Genomic DNA, 23,418 nt, shown 5'->3' with positions numbered 1-23,418 from the left:
GAACTTTCTCTTCTACCTCTGAAATTCTTTCTACTGCATGGTCTAACTTGTTGCTGATACTTTCCATTGCATCTTTAAGTTCCCTAATTGACTGTTTCAGTTTCTTCACCTCTGCTATATTCTTTTTATATTCTTCATACCGTTCATCTTTTATTTGGTTTTTTTTTGGATTTCCTTTTGGTTATTTTCCACTTTATTAGCATTTTTCTTCATTGTTTCCATCATTTTTTTCATTGTTTTCAACATCTGTATTCTAAATTTCCTTTCTGTCATTCCAAACATTTCTTTATACTTGGAGTCATCTGTAGTAGCTACTTCATGGTGCCTTTGCGGGGTTGTTCTGCCCTGGTACTTCATGTTGCCTGGAGTTTTCTGCTGATTCTTCGTCATGAGTGATTTCTTTTATCTGTTTCCTTGCCCTAATTCTCCTTTCACTTCCTCTTGCTCCTTAAGTTCTCCGGCCTGTGGACTAAGGGTTACAGGTACAGAACGGTGAGAAGGTTGAAGAGCAAAAAAGGGATGAAAGAAAGGAGGACGTAGTGATAAGGGAAAAAACAAAGAAAAATAGAGAAAGTAGAGGGGGTGGGTAAAAGGAATATTGACAAAAAGAAGAGAGGCACGGAAAGCTGGAGACAGAGCAATATAGGTGTACAGTAGGGTACTTTGACACAACCTTAAAAAAATTCCTCCTTCTGTTTGTGCCCAGTTGGGTGGTTTCCTTGTGGTCATCAGCTCTTTGCTAACCTGATCATATACAGTACCCCACCTCCACCAAGTAGAGAAGAAAGATAAAAATGCTATAAATCAAACCAAAACAAGCAAACAGGAAACTTTACGTGATAAAATTGGGTGGAAAACCAAATAATAGCAGTAGAAACACTAGCAAAAATGAAGTTCTAATTATTGAAAAAGGCAGCAATGGGAAATTATAGTTAAACTAGAAAAATTGAGAAAGAAAAAGGATCTGTATGGAAAAGGTTGAACTTAAAAAACAAAACAACATCAGCAATATCAAAATAAACTAAAAAAACAACCAAAAAAAAAAAAACACAACCAAAACTAAAGCAGTATGTATATGTTATTGAATATTGTCTGGGCAACACGTGGTCTTCTGGGCCATGAGATGTTAATCACAGTTCTGATACGACTGGAGGCTGCTAATTTCTCAAACCCCAGCAGGTAGACACCCTAAATCTCTCTTCAGCCCACTTAAAAGGCACTTTGAACTTGTTCACTTGCTGAGCAGACGCTTTCCCAGGAAAGTGCTTGTCGCTGGAATCACTGCTGAAGTGGCTATCCACTTACCCAGTGTGCCAAAGCTGGTCTCACTCTGCCCCTGAGGGTTAGGGCTACAAGTTGGCTCAGACCCCACCCTTAGGCTACTTGGTCATTGGGTTACCAGCTTCCACCCAATTCTAGATCTGTGACCCTGAGGGTGGAGTTTGCTGGGGCAGAACGCTCACAATGGCTCCCTGTGACCCATAGCCAAACACTATTAGCTCCGTCTGGCTCAGCAGCTCAGACTGGGGCCCTAGACATTGGCCAAAATTCGCCACACACCCGCTCAGGATCTCCCCAAGAATGTTCAGCTGAGTGCCAAGTCCAAAGACACCAAAACAGTTCATAGGTAAGGCCTTTCTGGTTTGCAGTCTCACTGCTACTTAACTTACAGTTGCGGGCAGGTTTAGACGCATTGAACACACGTGACTACTTGCCTGTTTTCTACTGTTTTATTCCTCCTCTTGAGGTCCAGAAGTCTCTCGCTGACTCCCTGTATCCTCGCAGGGGTGATGATAGGCAGATCCCACCGGCCAGAGATGCCTGGAGTCCTATCTCCCCAGACTCACGGTGCCCAGATGCACCGAAGCTGTTACTCGGCTACCATCTTGCTCCACCTCCTAAACCTGCCTTTTTTAGTTTTCTCAGGCACCACGGCTTTATGCCCTGTGTGAAGACATGGCTGTCCCCAGCACGGAGATTCTTGGAATCCAAGCTTCACTCTCTGCGATCAGGCCCCGCGGCCACCTCAGCCCCGCCGTGTAGCTGAACCTGCAGCCCCAGCCGGCTAGCTCCTTCTCTGTCAATTTTTAAGCTTATCTTATCAGGGTACAAAATTCTGGGCTGGAAATTCTTCTGTTTAAGTAGATTAAAGGTAGATGACCATTGTCTTCTTGCTTGGAAAGTTTCATTAGAGAAGTCTGCCGTCACTCTAATGGATTTGTCCCTGTATGTCAAATGGCACTTAATCCTGGCAGTTTGCAGAATCTTTTCTTTTGTCTTGACTTTGGACATGTTCATGACAATGTGTCTTTGAGAAGCTCGGTTAGAGTTGACCGAACTAGGGTCCGATATCCCTCTGAAAACATTGTGTCAGAATCTTTGGTGATATTTGGGAAATTTTCTTTATAATATTCTCTAGTATGGCTCCATTCTTCTGGGGCATTCTTCTTCCCTTTCTGGGATTCCTATAACTTGTACGGTGGAACGCTTCATAAAGTCCCATAATTCTGACAGTGAACATTCTGCTTTCTCTCTCTTCTTTTCTCCCTCTTTTACTATCTGAGTTATCTCAAGAACTTTGTCTTCTACCTCTGAAATTCTTTCTTCTTCATGGTCTACCCTGTTGCTGATACTTTCTATTGCATCTTTAATTTCCCTAATTGACTGCTTCAGTTCCCTCAGCTCTGCTATATCCTTTCTATATTCTTCATATCGTTCATCTCTTATTTGATTCTGTTTTTAGATTTCCTTTTGGTTATTTTCCACTTTATTAGCAGTTTCCTTCATTGTTTCCATCATTTCTTTCATTGTTTTCATTATGTGCATTCTAAATTCCCTTTCTGTCATTCCTAACATTTCTTTATAGGCAGAATCGTCTGCAGTAGCTACCTCATGGTCCCCTGGAGGGGTTGTTCTGGACTGGTTCTTCATGTTGCCTGGAGTTTTCTGCTGATTCTTACTCATGAGTGATTTCTTTTATCTGTTTCCTTGCCCTAATTTTCCTTTCACTTCCTCTTGCTCTTTAAGTTCTTGTACCTGTGGACTAAGGGTTCGATGAGTCCTTTTGTTACAGGACCAGAAGGTTGAGAAGGTTGAAGAACAAGAAAGGAATGAAAGAAAGGAGGACCAAGTGAAAAGAAAAAAACAAAAATAGAGAAAGGAGAGGGGTTGGAAAAAAATAATATTGACAAAAAGAAGAGAGGCACAGAAAGAGGGAGACAGAGCAATAAAGGTGTACAGTAGGGTACTTTGACACAACCTTATAAAAAACCCCACCTTCTGGGGGTGCCCTGTTGGGTGGTTCCGTTGAGGTCAGCAACTCTTTGCTAATCTGATCAGACACAGTACCTCACCTCCACCAAGTAGAGAGGAAAGACAAAAATGCTATAAATCAAACCAAAACAAGCAGACAGAAAACTTTGCAGGATATAATTTGGTGAAAAACCAAATAATATCGGTAGAGACACTAGCAAAAATGAAGTTCTACTTGTTGAAAAACACAGCAATGGCAAATTATAATTAAACTAGAAAAATTGAGAAAGAAAAAAGATCTGTATGGAAAAGGTTGAAATTAAGAAACAAAGCAACATCAACAACATCACAATAAATAAAAAAAAACACAGAACCAAAAACAAAGCAGTAAGTATATGTTGTTGAATATTGTCTGGGCAACATGTGGTCTTCTGGGGTATGAGATGTTAATCACAGTTCTGATAAGACTGGAGTTTGCTGATTTCTCAAACCCCAGCAGGTAGACATCCTAAATCTCTCTTCAGCCCTCTTAAAAGTCACTTTGAACTTGTAAACTTGCTGAGCAGTAGCTTTCCCAGGAAAGTGCTTGTCACTGGAATCACTGCTGAAGTGGCTATCCACTTCCCAGTGTGCCAAAACCAGTCTCACTCTGCCCCTGAGGGTTAGGTGTGCAAGGCGGCTCAGACCCCACCCTTAGGCTACTGAGTTGCTAGGTTACCGGCTCCCACCCAATTCTAGCTCTGCGACCCTGAGGGCTGAGCCTGCCAGAGTAGATCACTCACAATGGCTCCCTGTGGCCCACAGCCAAACACTATTAGCTCCGTCTGGCTCAGTGGCTGAGACTGGGGCCCTAGACAATGGCCAAAGTTCTCCACATGCCCCCTCAGGCTCTCCCCAAGGCAGCTCAACTAAGTGCAAAGTCCAAAGACACCAAAACAGTTCACAGGTAAGGCCTTTCCAGTTTGCATTTTCGTTGCTACTGAACTTACAGTTGCAGGCGGGTTTAGACTGATTGAACACACGCAACCACTTGCCAGTTTTCCACTGTTTTAGTCCTCCTTTTAGGCTCCAGAAGTCTCTCGCTGACTCCCCGTATCCTCACGGGGTGATGATAGGAGATCCCACCAGCCAGAGATGCCTGGAGTCCTATCTCCCCAGACTCACAATGCCCAGATGCAAGGAAGCTGTTACTTGGCTGCCATCTTGCTCTCCTCTCTCAGCAAAATTACTTTCAACCCCGGATCCTGTATCCAGCTAAACTGAGTTTCATTTAGGATGAAGAAATTAAATACTTTAACAACATTCATACGTTGAAAAAATTTGCCATAACCTAACCAGCTCTTCAGGATTTTCTCAGAAATATCCTCCATAATGACTAGCCCAATCCTCTACCACCAAAGTGAGCTCACTCAGATACTTTTGATCAAACTCCAACTTCCACAGTGGTGAAAGAATTAAAAATGTCCACTGTACTTTCGAAAAACTCGATACCCAAAATTTTACCAGACTTATCAATATTCTCCATTCATGTGAATGGCTTAAACTGTGCTCTAAAGAGGCACAGGTTAGCTGACTGGTTACAAAAACTCAGGCCAGATCTTTGCTGCATACAAGAGTCACATCTAACCTTAAAAGACAAATATAGACTCAGGGTGAAAGGATGGTCATCCATATTTCAGGCAAATGGTAATCAGAAAAAAGCAGGTGTTGCAATTTTATTTGCAGAAACAATAGGCTTTAAACCCACAAAAGTAAGGAAGGAAAAGAATGATCACTTCATATTTGTTAAGGGTAATACCCAATATAATGAGATTTCAATTATTAATATTTATGCACCCAACCAGAATGCACATCAATTTATAAGAGAAACTCTAATAGACATGAGCCACATGATTTCCTTCAGCTCCATAATAGTTGGAGATTAAAACACTCCTTTGGCAGTGTTGGATAGATCCTCCAATAAGAAGCTGAGCAATTAAATTTTAGATTTAAACCTAACCATCCAACACTTGGATTTAGTAGATATCTAGAGAACATTTCATCTCAACAAAACTGAATACCCATACTTGTCATCAGCCCATGGAAAATACTCCAATATCGATTACATCTTAGGACAGAAGTCTAACCTCAGAAAATTCAAAGAAATAGAAATTATTGCATGTATCTTTTTGAACCACTATGGAATAAAAGTTGAGCTCAGTAACAACAGAAATCTGCATACTCATACAAAACATGGAAGTTAAATAACCTTATGCTGAATGATAGCTGAATCAGAGATGAGATTAAGAAGGAAATTGCCAAATTCTTGGATAAAAACGACTATGAAGACACGAATTATCAGAACCTCTGTGATACTGCAAAGCAGTCCTAAGAGGGAAATTTATAGCACTGCAAAGCTTCCTCAAGAGAACAGAAAGAGAGGAAGTTAACAACTTAATGGGACATCTCAAGCAACTGGAAAAGGAAGAACATTCCAACCCCAAACCTAGTAGAGGAAAAGAAATAACCAAAATTAGAGCAGAATTAAATGAAATTGAAAACAAAAGTATTATACAACAGATCAATAAATCAAAAAGTTGGTTTTTTGAAAAGGTCAATAAAATAGATAAACCTTTGCTTACCTAACCAGGTAAAAAACAGTATAATCTCTAATCTCATCAATCAGAAATGACAAAGATTAAATAACAACAGACTCCTCAGATATTCAAAAAATCCTTAATGAATACTATAAGAAACTTTATTCTCAGAAGTACGAAAATCTGAGGGAAATTGACAAATATTTGGAAGCACGTCACCTTCCAAGACTTAGCCAGAATCAAGTGGAAATGTTGAATAAGCCGATATCAAGTTCTGAAATAGCATCAACCATACAAAACCTCCCTAAAAAGAAAATCCCGGAACCAGATGGTTTCACCTCAGAATTCTACCAAACCTTTAAAGAGGAATTAGTACCTGTATTACTCAACCTGCTCCAAAATGTAGAAAAAGAAGGAAGACTACCCAACACGTTCTATGAAGAAAACGTCACCCTGATCCCCAAACCAGGAAAAGACTGAACAAAAAACCAAAATTATAGACCAATATCACTAATGAATATAGATGCAAAAATATTCAACAAGATCCTAACAAAAAGAATCCAGCAACACATCAAACAAATTATACATCATGACCATGTCAGTTTTATTCCAGGGTCTCAAGGCTGGTTCAATATCCGTAAATCTATAAGTATGATTCAGCACATAAACAAATTAAAAAACAAAGACCATATGATTCTCTTAATTGATGCAGAAAAAGCTTTTCATAATATACAGCATCCCTTCATGATCAGAACACTTAGGACAATTGGTATAGAACAGACATTTCTTAAACTGATAGAGGTCACCTACAGTAAAACCACAGCCAAGTATTGTATTGATTGGAGTTAAATTGAAATCATTTCCACTCAGATCAGGAACCAGACAAGGCTGCCTATTGTCTCCACTGCTCTTTTACATTGTAACGAAAGTATTAGCCACTGCAATTAGGGAAGAAAAGGCGATCAAGGGTATCCACATAGGGTCAGAAGAGTTCAAACTTTCTGTCTTTGCAGATGATATGATTGTATATCTGGAAAACAGCAGAGATTCTACTACAAAACTCTTAGAAGTAATCAAGGAATACAGGAGTGTCTCAGGTTACAAAATCAACATTCATAAATTGGTAGCCTTTATATATACCAACAATAGTCAAGCTGAAAAAACAGTTAAGGACTTTATTCCATTCACAGTAGTGCCAACGATGAAAGGTTTGGGATTTTATCTAACAAAGGACGTGAAAGATCTCTATAAAGAGAACTATGAAACTCTAAGAAAAGAAAGAGCTGAAAATGTTAACAAATGGAAAAACATACCATGCTCATGGCTGGGAAGAATCAACATTGTTAAAATGTCCATACTATCCAAAGCAATATATAATTTTAATGCAATCCCTATTAAGGCTCCACTGTCATACTTTAAAGATCTTAAAAAAAAATACTTCATTTTATATGGAATCAGAAAAAAGCTCGAATAGCCAAGACAATACTCAGAAATAATAAAAAAGCTGGAGGAATCACGCTACCAGACCTCAGACTATGCAACAAATCGATGGTGATCAAAACAGCATGGTACAGGCACAAAAACAGAGAAGTAGATGTCTGGAACAGCATAGAGCCAAGAGATGAATCCAGCTACTTACCGTTATTTGATATTTTTTTAATTTAATTTAATTAATTAATTTATTTATTTTTATTAGAATTAGTCATAGCTGTGTACAGTCATATGATCATGGGGCACCATGCACAAATTTTATAAACAGTTTGACACATTCTCATCACACTGGTTAACATAGCCTTCCTGGCATTTTCTTAGTTATTGTGTTAAGACAATCAAATTCTGCCTTCACTAAGTTTCACATGTACCCTTGTCAGATGTACCGGAGGTGTAATCCCACTAATCACCTTCCCTCTGCCCAACCTCTCCACTCCCTCCCCTTCTTCTCCCCCTTCCCCATATTATTAGGTTATAACTGAGTTTTAGCTTTCCTATGAAACCCATAAATTAGTTTCATAGTAGGGCTGAATAAATTGGATACATTTTCTTCCATTCTTGACATACTTTACTAAGCAGAATATGTTCCAGCTCCATCCATGTAAACATGAAAGAGGTAAAGTCTCCATATTTCTTTAAAGCTGCCTAATATTCCAGGGTGTACATATACCACAATTTATTGATACATTCGTGGATTGATGGGCACTTGGGCTTTTTCCATGACTTAACAATTGTGAATTGGGCTGCAATAAACATTCTGGTACAAATATCTTTCTTATAATGCGATTTTTGGTCTTCTAGGTATATACCTAGCAGAGGAATTATAGGATTGAATGGCAGATCTATTTGTAGATCTCTAAGTATTCTCCAAACCTCTTTCCAAAAGGAATGTATTAATTTGCATTACCACCAGCAGGGTAGAAGTGTTCCCTTTTCTCCACATCCACGCCAACATCTCTGGTCTTGGGATTTTGTGATATGGGCTAATTTTACTGGAGTTAGATGGTATCTCAAGGTAGTTTTGATTTAGATTTCTCTGATGATTAAAGATGATGAGCATTTTTTCATAGGTCTGTAGGCCATGTGCCTGTCTTCTTCAAAGAAGTTTCTCTTCTAGTACCTTGCTCAGCCTGAGACGGGATCACTTGTTCTTTTCTTACTTATACGTTTGAGTTCTCTGTGGATTCTGGTTACTAAACCTTTGTCAAAGACATAACCTGCAAATATCTTCTCCCATTCTGAAGGCTGTTTGCTTGCTTTACTTATTGTGTTCTTGGCTGTGCAGAAGCTTTTTAGTTTGATCACGTCCCAGTAGTGTATTTTTGAAGCTGTTTCAATTGCCTGGGGGGTCCTCCTCATAAAATACTCGCCCAGACCAGTTTCTTCAAGGGTTTTCCCTACACTCTCTTAGGCCTGGTAGGGTGGTTACTGTTATTTGATCTTTGACAAGCCAATTAAAAACATTCAGTGGGGAAAAGTTTCCCTATTTAACAAATGGTGCTTGGTGAACTGGCTGCCAACCTCTAGAAGAATGAAACCGGACCCACACCTTTCTTTTTTTTTTTTTTATTAAATCATAACTGTATACAATGATATGATTATGGGGCATCATACACTAACTTCATAAACCATTTGACACATTTTTATCACAGTGGTTAACATAGCCTTTCTGGCATTATCTCAGTTACTGTGCCAAAACATTTACATTCTACATTTACCAAGTTTCGCAAATACCCCTGTAATATGCACCACAGGTGTGATCCCACCGATTCCCCTCCCTCTTCCCACCCCCCCCTTTCCCACTTCCCCCTATTGTTACGTTGTAGCTGGGTTATAGCTTTCATGTGAGAGTCCCAAATTAGTTTCATAGTAGGGCTGTGTACATTGGGTATTTTTTCTTCCATTCTTGGGACACTTTACTAAGAAGAATATGTTCCAGGTCCATCCATGTAAACATGAAAGAGGTAAAGTCTCCATCTTTCTTTAAGGCTGCATAGTATTCCATGGTATACATATACCACAATTTATGAATCCATTCGTGGATCGATGGGCACTTGGGCTTTTTCCATGACTTAGCTATTATGAATTGGGCTGCAATAAATATTCTGGTACAAATATCTTTGTTATGTTGTGATTTTTGGTCTTCTGGGTATATGCCCAGCAGAGGAATTACAGGATTGAATGGCAGATCTATTTTTAGATCTCTGAGTGTTCTCCATATATCTTTCCAAAAGGAATGTATTAATTTGCATTCCCACCAGCAGTGCAGAAGTGTTCCCTTTTCTCCGCATCCACGCCAACATCTCTGGTCTTGAGATTTTGTGATATAGGCTAGTCTCACTGGAGTTAGATGATATCTCAAAGTAGTTTTGATTTGCATTTCTCTGATGATTAAAGATGATGAGCATTTTTTCATATGTCTGAAGGCCGTGCGCCTGTCTTCTTCAGAGAAGTTTCTCTTCAAATCCCTTGCCCAGCCTGCGATGGTATCCCTTGTTTTTTTCTTGCTGATGTGTTTGAGTTCTCTGTGGATTCTGGTTATTAAACCTTTGTCAGAGATATACCCTGCAAATATCTTCTCCCATTCTGAGGGCTGTCTGCTTGCTCTGCTTACTGTGTTCTTAGCTGTGCAGAAGCTTTTTAGTTTGATCAAGTCCCAGTAGTGTATTTTTGAAGCTGCTTCAATTGCCCGGGGGGTTCTCCTCATGAAATACTCACCCAGACCAATTTCTTCAAGGGTTTTCCCTGCATTCTCCTCTAGTATTTTTATAGTTTCATGTCTTAAGTTTAAATCTTTAATCCAATGAGAGTCTATCTTAGTTAATGGTGAAAGGTGTGGGTCCAATTTCAGTCTTCTGCAGGTTGCCAGCCTGTTCACACAGCACCATTTGTTAAATAGGGAATCTTTTCCCCACTGAATGTTTTTAATTGGCTTGTCAAAAATCAAATAGCGGTAAGTAGCTGGATTCATCTCTTGGTTCTCCCTTCTGTTCCAGATATCTACTTCTCTGTTTTTGTGCCAATACCATGCTGTTTTGATCACTATCGATTTGTAGTAAAGTCTGAATTCTGGTAGTGTGATTCCTCCTGTTTTTTTTTTATTTCTGAGTAATGTCTTGGCTATTCGAGGTTTTTTCTGATTCCATATAAAATGAAGTAATGTTTTTTCAAGATCTTTAAAATATGACAGTGGAGCTTTAATAGGGAGTGCGTTGAAATTATATATTGCTTTGGGTAGTATGGACATTTTGATAATGTTGATTCTTCCTAGCCATGAGCATGGTATGTTTTTCCATTTGTTAACATTTTCAGCTATTTCTTTTCTTAGAGTTTCATAGTTCTCTTTATAGAGATCTTTCACGTCTTTTGTTAGGTAAATTCCCAAATATTTCATCTTCTTTGGCACTACTGTGAATGGGATAGAGTCCTTAACTGCTTTTTCAATTTGACTGTTGTTGGTGTATATAAAGGCTACCGATTTATGAATGTTGATTTTGTAACCTGAGACGCTGCTGTATTCCTTGATCACTTCTAGGAGTTTTGTAGTAGAGTCCCTAGTGTTTTCCAGATACACAATCATATCATCTGCGAAGAGCGAGAGTTTGATCTCTTCTGACCGTATATGTATACCCTTGATCGCCTTTTCTTTCCTAATTGCAGTGGCTAAAACTTCCATTACAATGTTGAAAAGCAATGGAGACAATGGGCAGCCTTGTCTGGTTCCTGATCTGAGTGGAAATGATTCCAATTTAACTCCATTCAATATGATATTGGCTGTGGGTTTGCTGTAGATAGCCTCTATCAGTTTAAGAAAAGTCCCTTCTAGACCAATTTTCTTGAGTGTTCTGATCATGAAGGGATGCTGGATATTATCAAAAGCTTTTTCTGCATCCATTGAGAGAATCATATGGTCTTTGTTTTTTAATTTGTTTATGTGCTGAATTACATTTATAGATTTACGTATATTGAACGAGCCTTGAGACCCTGGGATAAAACCAACTTGGTCATGATGTATAATTTGTTTGATGTGTTGCTGGATTCTGTTTGTTAGGATCTTGTTGAATATTTTTGCATCTATATTCATTAGTGATATCGGTCTATAATTTTCTTTTCTTGTTGGGTCTTTTCCTGGTTTGGGGATCAGGGTGATGTTTGCTTCATAGAAGTGTTGGGTAGTCTTCCTTCTTTTTCTACATTTTGGAACAGGTTGAGTAATATAGGTACTAATTCCGCTTTAAAGGTTTGGTAGAATTCTGACGTGAAACCATCTGGTCCCGGGCTTTTCTTTTAGGGAGGTTTTGTATAGTTGATGCTATTTCTGAACTTGATATGGGTCTGTTCAACATTTCCACTTGATTCTGGTTAAGTCTTGGAAGGTGGCGTGCTTCCAAGTATCGGTCTATTTCCTTCAGATTTTCATATTTCTGAGAGTAAAGTTTCTTGTAATATTCCTTAAGGATTTTTTGGATTTCTGATGAGTCTGTGGTTATTTCGTCTTTGTTGTTTCTGATTGATGATATTAGAGATTTTACTCTTTTTTTTCCTGATTAGGTTGGCCAGAGGTTTATCTATTTTATTGACCTTTTCAAAAAACCAGCTTTTTGATTTATTGATCTGTTGTATTATTCTTTTGTTTTCAATTTCATTTAATTCTGCTCTAATTTTGGTTATTTCTTTTCCTCTACTGGGTTTGGGGTTGGAATATTCTTCTTTTTCCAGTTGTGTGAGATGTCCCATTAAGTTGTTAACTTCCTGTCTTTCCGTTCTCTTGAGGAAGGCTTGCAGTGCTATAAATTTCCCTCTTAGAACTGCCTTTGCGGTGTCCCAGAGGTTCTGATAGTTTGTGTCTTAATTGTCGTTTTGTTCCAAAAAATTGGTGATTTCTTTCTTAATCTCATCTCTGACCCAGCTATCATTCAGCATAAGGTTATTTAACTTCCATGTTTTTGTATGGGTATGCAGATTCCTGTTGTTACTCAATTCAAGTTTTATTCCATGATGGTCCGAGAAGATGCATGGAATAATTTCTATTCCTTTAAATTTACTGAGGTTAGACTTGTGACCTAAAATGTGATCAATTTTGGAGTAAGTTCCGTGGGCTGATGAGAAGTATGTGTATTCAGTTTTGTTGGGATGAAATGTTCTGCAGATGTCTGCTAAATCTAAATATTAGATGGTTAGGTTTAAATCTAAGATTTCTTTGCTCAGCTTCATTCTGGAGGATCGATCCAACACTGCCAAGGGAGTGTTGAAATCTCCAACAATTATGGAGCTGGAGGAAATCAAGTTACTCATGTCTGTTAGAGTTTCTCTTATAAATTGAGGTGCATTCTGGTTGGGTGCATAGATATTAATAATTGAGATCTCATCATATTGAGTATTACCCTTAACAAATATGAAGTGACCATTCTTGTTCTTCCTTACTTTTGATGGTTTAAAGCCTACTGTATCTGCAAATGAGATTGCAACACCTGCTTTTTTCTGATTACCATTTTCCTGAAATATGGATGACCATCCTTTCACCCTGAGTCTATATTTGTCTTTTAAGTTGAGATGTGACTCTTGTATGCAACAAATATCTGGCTTGAGTTTTTGTATCCAGTCAGCTAACCTATGCCTCTTTAGAGGACAGTTTAAGCCATTCACATTGATGGAGAGTATTGATAAGTCTGGTGGAATTTTGGGTATCGAGTTTTTCAAAGGTCCAGTGGACATTTTTTTTTTTTTTCCAGTGGACATTTTTAATCCTTTCGCCAGTGTGGAAGTTGGAGTTTGATCCGAAGTTTCTGAGTGAGTTTACTTTTGTGGTATAGGATTGGGTTGGTGATTGTGGAGGATAGGTCTGAGAACATCCTGAAAAGCTGGTTTACTTATGGCAAATTTTTTCAACATATGAATGTCATTGAAGTATTTAATTTCTCCATCATAGATGAAACTCAGTTTAGCTGGATACAAGATCCTGGGTTGAAAGTTTTTTTGTTTTAGGAGATTAAAAGTTGATGACCAGCCTCTTCTTGCTTGAAAAGTTTCAGCAGAGATATCTGCAGTTATTCTAATATTCTTACCTTTGTACATTATAGTTTTCTTTCGCCGGGCTGCTTTGAGAATCTTCTCTTTCATGTTAACTTTAGTGAAGCTAATTATGATATGTCTGGGAGATGGCTTATTGGGGTTGAATCATGCTGGGGTTCTGAAGCTGTCTGCTATCTGAATTTCAGATTCTCTAGGCATGTCTGGAAAATTTTCTTTCATAATTTCATGTAGAAGGGCCTCTGTGTCCTTGGCAGCTACTTCATCAGTCTCCGAAATTCCTATAACTCTTATGTTGTTTTTTTTCGAATTATCTGAGAGCTCTCTGAGTGAGTGATCCGTTTTTGCTCTCCATTTCTCTTCCTCTTTGAGAGATTGGGAGCGTTCGAAGACTTTATCTTCAATGTCAGAAATCCTTTCTTCTGCTTGCTGTATTCTGTTACTGAGGGATTCTACTGTATTTTTCATATCTTTGAGGGCTGTAAGTTGTTGTTTCAGTGTGTCTAAGTCTTTGGTGGTTTTGTCTTTAAATTCGTTAAATTCTTGAGACAATTTTTGAATTTCTCATCGAATTCCTAATTCCATTTTATTAATCTTATCTGCAAACCAAATTCTGAATTCGCCTTCTGACATCTCAGCCAGTTGTTTATGAATGGGATCTTCAATCACATCTGCCGTATCTTTTCTTGGGGGGGTCAATCTATCCTGGTTATTCATGTTACCAGAGTTTTTCCGGTGATTCCGCCCCATGGTTTACTCCCTTTGGTTTTTCCCCTGGGGTTTTATCGAGGGCCCGTACAGTGTTGGGGCCCTGTCTGGTGTGGTGGAGCAAAGTGGTTCTGTCTTGTTTTCAGCTGGTTTCTGTTCGATCCTATTGCAACTTCTACTCTGGCTTGAAGTCTCAGCTGTGTGGAAAAATCAGCAATTAAATCACCCCGCCTGCCCACCTCTGGCCCCAGTTGGAAAAGGAGAATCAAACCTTCCTACATTCGCACACCCAGGGCACCGCCTGAAAAGTCCTCATTCTATTAGCCCAGTTCAAAAGGTCCGAATCAACTGTCTCAATCGGCACTTGTCTCGGGTGTAAGGGTTCAAGAGGTCTCTGTGAACTGGATCACAGGGGCCTGGTGACTCCTCTGACACAGCTCACCCCAGTGCAGCGTGGAGTCAGGAGGAGCCACCCAGCAAACAGAGCAGTCTGGGAAGGTTGACGTCTCCTTCCCCACTTTGCCCCTCCGTTGGACCCAGTCACTGGTATCTCTGCAGATGGCTAACCCAGTTGCCTGCAGTGAACAGACACTCCAGGAGTTTGCACCTGCCTGAATCGGAAGGAAGTCTGCCAGGCCCCCGCAGACTGCCACTATCTAGCAGGAGGAGATGGGGCCTGTCATCTTTGAGTGTTTGATGCAGGTGATGGGAAGGAGGTGTTCACTCAGGCTTAGCCCCGTCCCTGATGGATGCTGCTAACAGAACAGAACAGAACAGACAACTTTGTGAGGTTCTGTCTCTGTTCCTGTCGTCGCCTACAGAAGACGGGCTGTTTTGAGTTCAAACGTCTTTGCTGCTGGAGAATTGCGTCTGAACACCTCTCTGGGTCGGCCCCACCCTGGAAGCTTCCCGGGTTTGTGAGCCGTGTCACCGGTGGCCTCCTCTGGTTGCCCAGGGAGACAGGGGGTGTGGCCTCAGAATATCCAGAAGTGAGTGTTCTGCCGTTAAAGAAAAAACGGCTGTTGATCTACCTCCAGGGAACTGCTGCTCTGGTGTGGGCACTCAGGCGACCCTTTTCTCCTCTGTCCCGCGCCCCAGAGTCAGCACTGAGCGGCCGCAGTTTGTGCTGCGTCCACACCCCTTAAGAGATCCCCCAAGAATCAGAACTCTTGGGGGTTGGGCCCCCAGACCCTGATTGGGAGTGGGGGGGGAAGCTAGAGTTTCATTCAGTTTTACGCAATACTATGGTCCGGGGAGGGCTCCTGCACTGCACCGCAGGGAAGTGCCACCAAGGCTTGATTTCCCCTCAGCAGAGTGCCCTCTCCTCGCTCACATATCCCAGAGTCAGCGCTGACCTGACGCAGCTCAGGCACTGTGCACTCCCCTCGAGAAATCACCCAAGGAGCCGAACTTCTGGGGGATAGGCCCTCAGACCCCGAGTGAGAATAGGGGTTCTCAGCTCTCAGCGGGGAAGCTAGAGTCTTATTCAGTCTTGTGCCCTGTAATGTTGCCCGGGGAGGGTTGGTGCACTGCACCACAGGGAAGTGCCGTGAGGCGTGACTCCCCCTCAGCCCGGTGCCCTCTCCTCACTTGTGCGCCTCAGAGTCAATGCTGACCAGTCGCAACTCAGGGACTGTCCACTCCCCTTGAGAAATCACCCAAGGATCCGAAGTCCTGGGGGACAGGCCTCCGGACCTCAGTGGGTGGGAGGGGAGCGCCGGGGATTCAGGGTTGCTGGCAAAGGATTCCCAAAGTTTTATTCAGCCCTATGTCCGGCAGGAGAATGCCACGGCACCCCAGTAGGGGAGGTAGGTCCAGTTTTTAGAAGGTCTCTCCCGTGGAGTGTAGTGGGAGGGCCTTTAATTTCTGACCGCTTGTTCAATTGTGGGGCTCATGAGCCGGTCTCATGGGGGAGGGGGACTCCCGTCCGCTTGGTGGTGGATTTTGTACCGTTTGTTTGCGTCCTTGTGATCACAACTTGCCTCAGCGGTGTTGATGTGCGTTCTTCAGCCTTCTCTCTTGGTGAGGCTGAAGTCCACCAGAATACTTACTAAATTCCTGTCCCTTAACTCTCCTTCTGGACGGGAGCCTTTGTTGAAAGCTGGCTTCAGTCCGCCATCTTGTCTCATAAGTCCTGGACCCACACCTTTCACCATTAACTAAGATAGCCTCTCACTTGATTAAAGATTTAAACTTAAGACATGAAACTATAAAAATACTAGAAGAGACAATAATTATTGCTACTTAAGAGAGTTGCTGGTGGGGAGGATGGGCGGAGGCAGGGTGATTGGTGGGATTACACCTGCGGTGCATCTTACTAGGGTACATGTGAAAGTTAGTAAATGTAGAATAAAAATGTCTTAACACAATAACTAAGAAAATGCCAGGAAGGCTATGTTAAGCAGTGTGATGAAAATGTGCCAAACAGGCTATAAAACCAGTGTATGGTGCCCCATGATCGCATTAATGTACACAGCTATGATTTAATTAAAAAAAAAAAAAGAGAGTTGCTGGTGGGTTAAGTGAGAAGACACACATGCATGCATAGACCTGTGAGTGGATGACAGGTTCAAATGCAGAGTAAAGTTGTTACTTAAATTAGCAGATAGGAAGTCATTAACAGCACTGTTATTGTCATCTTCTCTCAGCGCTATCTATACCAGCAGCAGCAGCGTTGGAGACTGGGGAATGTCTCAAAAAACAACGCACTGGAAGAGGGTCAGGGCTGAGGCAGGCAAGTCTGGCTCAAGAACACTACACACCCTGAGCTGCTCAGCCACAGATCCAGAACCACTGCTACAGCCACCGTCAGAGCTCCAAACCCTCCATGCACTTTCCCTGTAACTTCTCAGACATGGGAGAAACCTCAGGAACCCAGGTTATGGTTCAGCCATGGAATTGTGACGCTGTAAAAGCTGGAGCTCAAGCTTTCCATGAAAGCCAGTAGTTTACAGATGAGAGCCAGATGAATGAAGCTATTTGCTACAGATTATCATGTCAGTTATTCAAATATTTGCATATATGGGTATAGATGGCCTTTAGTATGTTGCCTGCAGCAAGTAACTCTATTTCTGATGCTGTTTCTCTTATAAAGAATTTCATCCTTTTAGAGGTTAGAGAAAATAATGTGAGAACCCCTACTGTGAATTGAATTTAGATACAGGAGGAATTGGGGGAAAACATCAGTAACCCTGGGAGAAAGAACTGTGTAGTTCTGAGCTCCAGGGAGGAGGGTAATCTGACACAATCTTAAATGTAGCCCAAACAAAGATGCATTCAAAATCCAGTTAAAAACGGAGGAACATAATTCCATTACGTTCTGAGAGGATAATTTAAGACTGCTGAGATTCTATTTTTCAGAGCTTTCTAAACACACCAGTAGTATTGATGACAAAAAAAAAAAAAAAAGAATACATGTAGACATATCTTTTTGTGTTCTTTGCCACCGATAAAAGTACAGATTGGAAATAAGGAAGAATAACTCAATGGTAGCACAAACATAAAGGAAGATAAATATCTAAAATCATGCAAAATATTATATATAGTTTGCAAGCCATTACAAGAATTTTTGAGACAGACTGTATTATGGTCTGTTATTATAGTCTGTATGTATTATGGTCTGTTATTTATCTTCCAAGAAACGCAGTTCACAGTCCTTTCTGATTTACCTGTGGAAGCTTTAACGTCCTCAGTTTATCAGTGTTGCCAGAAGGGTTTCATTTGTTTTTGTCCATGTATATTTTGTTTCTTGATTTTGTGTAACTTAAAACACAAGACTTTTATAATGACCCATGTAGAAATCCTTTTAAATTATGCTGGGAAGAGGGAGAGAGGCTCAAGGAAAGGTCATGCCTTGGTTGTGGGGGTTGAAAGACAGCATTTCTCAAACTGTCCATATTCTACTAAAGCTCCATGAGCCATCACTTTCATTAAAAAGACCACTGAAGGCTTTTTCCCTTTGTTTTATTTATTGATATGTGTTTGTGTGTGTGTGTGTGTTTCTGTGTGTAGAGACTAGTAAAGATTTAAAACATTAAGAGGAGGGTGCCAGGGACTACACAGCTGTCTTAGGGACAAAGGTGAGGCATCCCTGGCCCTCCAGAGGCTGCAGCCTGTGCCTGCCCTATGGCCTCCCCAGATGGTCACTGGGTTTGACTCCTATCCGATGCTGCTCCACTGAGAGTATTTACATGACCGCTGGCCAAGGCAGCTATAAAACCTGAAAGGAGGGCACACTGTGGCATGGAGGGCAGCAAGCAACCCTCACTCCTGCGCCTTCACTGTCCCTCTGGGCAGCTCTGGGCAGCCAGTATCATCACTGCCCCACGCCTACGACCTGTGCCCACCTCATACCTCCCACCTTCAGTGAGCATCTGGCCTCCTACTCAGGGATTTGGCCTTCCTCCCTGGTGAAGAAGCCACAGCCTGGCCTCCAGGTGCAGCACATCCGGCCACGTGATCTCTGCCTGCTGCCAGTACCCCCCAGTAGACGGGCAATAGGCTCTCAGCCAGTGGATGGTGATGGTGTCAAGCCCTGTTTCAACCGCCTATTGGCTATTTGCAACTCCTCTTTGATAGAGTGCTTATTCCAGATGTGTTGGTTTTTATTAAACTGGGTTGTAGGTCTTACAGCCTTATAGGAATTCTTTGTACATTTTTCATACCAGTGCTTTGTCAGATGGATATATTATAAATACTGGCCGACCAGTATAAATACCAGTGATTTGTCAGATGGATATATTATAATTACTGGCCAGCTGGATATATTATAAATACTGACAGTATCATTTGGTGACTGACTAAAATTACCATATGTAAACATTTTTATTAAATAGGAAAAGTGTAAAATCTTTCAGTTCTTTTTTGGAGGCCATAAATTGGATATCAAAACATGACAAGGACACCACAAGAAAGAAATATCATTAGCCAATGTCTCTAGAAAAAGATATGCAAAAAATCTTACCACCACATAATAGACTAAAGGGAAAAGAACATATAATCACAATAGATGAAGAAGAAAGTATGTGAGAAAATGTGATAGCTATTTATTTAAAAGCTCCCAGTAAGCTTGGAATAAATATAAAATCCCTTCAAGCCTACAGCAATACTATACCTCATGGCGAAACGTTGTTCCCCTTGGGAACAACAACATCATCAAAAAAAATGTCTACTATATTGTTTCTATTCACCATCATACCGAAAGTATTTGCCAATGCAATAATTTAAGAAAGAGAAATAAAAGGTATTAACATTGAAAGGATCTGTAGTAATGACTGTGTTTGTGGAAAATCTAAATATATTTACAAAGTATGCAGATCAGTATATGTATTTAATAAAGTCACACAGAACCAAGTCAGGACACTAAAATAATTGTATGCTCGCATACAGGAAACAAGTACAAAATGAATTTTGAAAATGTCATCTACAACGTAATTCAAAAAATCAAATATCTCAAATATCTAGGAGTAAATCTAACAAAAAATTCTTGTATACTTATACAGTATAAGTCACTGACAATATTACACTTTGTGCCTTTCCAGAACTTTTTCAGAGCAGGATGATCTAGAATGGGACAGCGGGCCCCTTTTCTCCCCGACCTTCATGGCCTTCTTCACAAGAGAGCAGTTAAATTGGTTTTAGAAATGCTTTTCAGTTCCAAGCATATGGGGTTGAGTGATATCTATCATATTTAAATATCAGACAAGAGCATTTTCTTTCTTTTCTCCATGTAGCACAACTTTCATGCAAATAGAATTTTATCATGTCAGACTCTGCCAGCATTGAAAGGCTGAGCCACAGTTGCTATTTGCATGCCAGTTGTGCTACAGGGCGCATTCTGTGTGCCTAATAGGCTGTATAATTTTGCTAGGGCCGCTGTGGCTCCTGAAGGAATGTGAGGCAGCTATGTGAGGGCACAGTGTCTGCCCTGCGAGGTTATGGGGATGAGTTCTCTGAGATGGCATACTGCAGACAAATGCATAGAGTAGATTAACACTCTTCTATGTGTAATTCATGCTTTCCTGCATAAAACTTCCTTATAAAAGTGTTAACTATTAAGCCTTGTGAAAGGTCTGGCAGGCAGTGGAGCTGCCTGCTTCAGGAGATGCTTTGGGCAGGTAGTTACAATATAAATAGCAGCAATGTGCAAAGATGCTCATGACCTCGTGTGAAGTGAAAACAACACAAAGAAGTTTCTCTGATATTCCTGAAGTGCACCTAACTGAGTTGCTATTGAATACTAATGAAGGCCAAATTTCATTTGGATGGAACTATGGTCCCTCAAGTAGAAAGCCCTAGAATAGAGCACCGAAAGTCCCCAAATGCAATTCTGAGTCTGGGGTCTGTGATAGTCTTCTCCACCAAGGGAGGTAACAAGTGAGATTTTACAATTGCATTCCTGATCCACTGATCATACCTGCCTTGAACTTCTGAGCGAAATCAAAGTCAATGTAGTGGTTTTGTCCCAAATTATAACCAGTAATCTAGTAAACTGCCATAAGCCCTACTACTACCAATAAGTAATCATAATGCATTACAAAGTTACTTCCAATACTGCAGAATTAGGCAGAAGTTGTTGTAAAATAAAAAAATAAAAAAAAAAACCCATTTTGTCAAAACTGGCAGTGTAAAGAAAGCAGAACTGGAAGTGCCTGAATCATCTGCAATGTCAAGTACCTTGCATAACCTCTTCCTGTGGTTAGGTTTGGGGACCCACTGTTTTGAAATCTTAGACATATACACTTTCTCATAGGCTCACACAACCTATGACTATCTTCCCTCAGCCAACATGATCTTCGGCTTCAGCAATTCTTAGATAAGCTATGTCTCTGCGTCTACATGATAGTATTAATAATTCAAACCAAACTAATAGACAGGAGACCACTTAGGTTTAGTGTTACCACAGCAGCCTTTTATAAGTTTACAAACAACTTTAGCCTAACTCCAATAAAGCCTGATAACAGTCATAAGAATTCATTAGGAAGTTTACTGGAAGTTACCATTATATCCATGCCTTTATAGGTCCATATAGAGATATGGTAATATGGTGTGTGTGTGTGTGTGTGTGTGTGTGTGTGGTAAAGAGTGAATTTGGATTGTCTGGGCAAACTGCAAATGATGGTGTTCTCTTTTCATAGATCTTATTGGCATATGAGGAAGAGGTTGCGATCATATGGAACTAGGGAAGTAATAACTTCATTTTCAAAGCAAGTCATACAATCATGCTTTTGTCTTGATTTTGGAGGTGAGCTAGAGGTGGAGCCACCATTGGAAGAGCAGTAACTATTGGTACCATTAGAAAAAGCAGGGATGTATATGGGAAGGCCAATATGGTTGCCTGTACTAACTGGGTCACTCCTAACCCTCCCAGCCAGTGGGTGTTCTGTGCTTCAGGAAACGTAGGATGTGTAGATGGCTGACTTCCTCTGCACTGAGTCTTCATGTTACCAGAGAGATCACTCTCAAAGCCAGAAAGTGGGTTAACTGGTTCAAAGGAAGTCCAGGTACTTTGAGCATTTCTTGGTAAAGAGTCAAAGGCAGGAGAATTAACTACAAGATCTCTTGAGCCTACTGACAGTAGCGTACCTCCAAACCAAAAGTTTCCTGTACTAAATGGGCTTGTTAGACTAAAGTAAGCCAGCCTATTGCTTCCAAAGTAGGAGTTTGTGGAACCATTTCCTAGAGAACTGGAACTATCATTTAGATAATTAGATATCATTCTTTATGGGCTCGGAGGAACTGGACTGGAGGAGAGCCATGCAGAACCTAGAGCTTACACAGGTACTATTGTTATGGAAATCACTGAGCATTATATAGTTTCCTGTACAACTGACAATATGCATTTTTATTTCTTCCCGTGCTCTGTCAACATTTTCCAGCATCCCAATCCATTCAAAGACAGGTTCCTTATCTCTGCATGGAGTTACTATGTATGTGGGTCTGCTTCTGAATTCTTTTAATAGTTGCTTCTTAGGGTCCAACCGCTAATCCTACCATATGATTAGGAGACCCTGACTTGGACTGTGGTTTAACCAGGAAGATTAGGACTAAATGACAATTAGTCCCAGGGCAGGGCAGGGCAGGGCAGGGCAGTGCAAGGCAGGGCAGGGCCATTTTTGTTTCGAAATGCACAAATCATGGAGAAGTGCCCTGTAGCTGAGAGGATTTCTCTCTTCCTCAGGTGCAGGGACGCCTGCTTCCTGTTCAGGGTGGCGCCGGCGCCCCGCAGCTTCCGGGCCGCAGGCGTGGGGCAGCATCGTGGCCATCACGCCTGGGCATTGTCCCCTCAGTACAGCATCCGCGCCGCCAAGGCTGCAGCCACCGCCTCCCGGGCATCGGAGCCTGAGGCGGGCAGCAGTACCGACCCAGGGACCGGTCCAGGATAGACTGGGTCTGGCAGGCGGTAGCCGTGGGCGGCGGCGGCAGCAGCAGCAGCAGCAGCAACAACAGCAGCGACAGTCCGTTCTCCCCTGTTTCACAAAGGCAAGGTCAGCTTCAAGGCAGAGGTAGGTATCCAGGTGGGTGAGTGGGGACGGCAGCGGGGCGGGCTGCTGGAGGTGGCAGCCGCTCCCCTTTCGGGGTTTCTTTTGTTTCATGTCCTTAACCAGCCCCTGGCGCGCTTGTCCTCAGGAACATTTATTAAATAAGGTTTCTTTTCTCCAATGTATGTCTGTGTTGCTTTATGGATCAGATGGCCATACGAGGCTGAATATCGTTTTCTAATTTTCTGCACTATGTTATTTAATCAGAACAAAACACAATATATCATTTATCCCCATATATACACAAACACATATATCTATATATACATATACATCTATATCCATGTATGTATATTTTCATATATTTATATATACATATATGTATCTTCTACTGACTTTTCTTTTTCAAACTGTAATGAACACAACCTCTTTTACTAAGCACTATGAAGAAAAAATAAAATAAAAGAGTTTTTCACTCATTGTTTTCAAAGTTTTAATACTATTCTGGAAAAAAGTAGCACTTCTGGGAAGTTGAAACAGAAAGCCCTTGTTAGCATTATGAGCAGGCATCTCAATAAGAGTCAGGCTCTGAGAATGAGCCAGGTGTCCCACATAAATCTAAATCCCTTGGCCAGGTTAGGAGACAATCGCAAGCATTTGCAGTTCTGGCCAGATAAGACTCTGCTGGTTGTTTGGAAAAAGTGCCAGACTTTCTTTGAAGGAGTCGAACCCGGACATTCCAGGCATTAATGCTTTTACTCAGGGAGAATTTATTATTTTAAATTGTGTGTGACACACTGTGCTGAGAGTAAAATTAAAAATTAATAAAGCATACTTGCCCAGAAGACACATTTTGATCAGATACTCGGAACTCATGCATT

General features: G+C 41.0%; 1 pseudogene; it reads right to left on the bottom strand.

The window, feature by feature from the left end:
* Window positions 1–23,418, bottom strand: part of LOC128572533 (RNA-binding E3 ubiquitin-protein ligase MEX3C-like) — a 49,048-nt pseudogene that overhangs the window by 16,804 nt on the left and 8,826 nt on the right.

The sequence above is a fragment of the Nycticebus coucang genome, chromosome 20 (assembly GCF_027406575.1).
Source record: "Nycticebus coucang isolate mNycCou1 chromosome 20, mNycCou1.pri, whole genome shotgun sequence".
NCBI classification, from domain to species: Eukaryota; Metazoa; Chordata; class Mammalia; order Primates; family Lorisidae; genus Nycticebus; species Nycticebus coucang.
This window is presented reverse-complemented; position numbering and strand designations above follow the sequence as displayed.